Source organism: Tachypleus tridentatus, chromosome 1, assembly GCF_004210375.1.
Source record: "Tachypleus tridentatus isolate NWPU-2018 chromosome 1, ASM421037v1, whole genome shotgun sequence".
Lineage (NCBI taxonomy): Eukaryota > Metazoa > Arthropoda > Merostomata > Xiphosura > Limulidae > Tachypleus > Tachypleus tridentatus.
This window is the reverse complement of record NC_134825.1, coordinates 141,478,734-141,480,173: the sequence shown is the minus strand read 5'-3', so window position 1 is coordinate 141,480,173 and position 1,440 is coordinate 141,478,734.

Genomic DNA, 1,440 nt, shown 5'->3' with positions numbered 1-1,440 from the left:
TTTTCTTATTCATAATTACATTGATACTTCTTGCTACATAATTACATTGTTGGTTCTTGATCCATAATTGCATTGTTGTTTCTTGATCCATACTTTCATTGTTGTTTCTTGATCCATACTTACATTGATGTTTCTTTTTTCATAATTACATTGTTTTCTCTTGATCCATAATTACATTGTTGTTTCTTGATCCATACTTACATTGATGTTTCTTTTTCATAATTACATTGAGTTTCTCTATTCATAATTACATTGTTGTTACTTTATTCATAATGACATTGTTGTTTCTTGATCCATACTTACAATGTTGTTTCTTTTTCATAATTACATTGTTCTTTCTTGATCCATACTTACATTGATGTTTTTTTCCATAATTACATTGAGTTTCTCTATTCATAATTACATTGTTGTTTCTTTATTCATAATGACATTGTTGTTTCTTGATCCATAATTATATTGTTGTTGCTTGATCCATAATTGCATTGATGTTTCTTTTTCCATATTTATATTGTTGTTTCTTGATTCATAATTGAATTGCTATTTCTTGATCCATAATTGCATTGTTGATTCTCGATTTATAATTACATTGTTGTTTCTTGATCCATACTGACATTGATGTTTCTTTTTTCATAATTACATTGTTCTTTTATTATTTATAATTACATTGTTCTTTTATTATTTATAATTACATCGTTGTTTCTTTTTTCATAATTACATTGTTTTTTCATTATTCAAAATTACATTGACTTTCTTTATTCATAATTACATTGTTGTTTCATGATCCATAATTACATTGTTGTGTTTTTATTCATAATGACATTGTTTTTTCTTCATCCATAATTATATTGTTGTTTCTTGATCCATAATTACATTGTTGTTTCTTGATCCATACTTACATTGTTGTTTTTTGATCCATAATTGCATTGTTATTTCTTGATCCATAATTGCATTGTGTGTTTTTATTCATAAGACATTGTTGTTTCTTGATCTATACTTACATTGTTGTTTCTTGATCCATAATTACATTGTTGTTTCATTGATCCATACATTCATTTTTATTTTTGATCCATAATTGCATTGTTGTTTCTTGATTCATACATACATTGTTGTTTCTTTATTCATAATTACATTCTTGTTTCATGATCCATAATTACATTGTTGTGTTTTTATTCATAATGACATTGTTGTTTCTTGATCCATAATTATATTGTTGTTTTTTGATCCATAATTACATTGCTGTTTATTGATCCATAATTGCATTGTTGTTTCTTTATTCATGACATTGTTGTTTTTTGATCCATACTTACATTGTTGTTTCTTGATCTATACTTACATTGACGTTTCTTTTTTCATAATTACATTGAGTTTCTTTATTCATAATTACATTGTTGTTTCTTTATTCATAATGACATTGTTGTTTCTTTATCCATAATTATATTG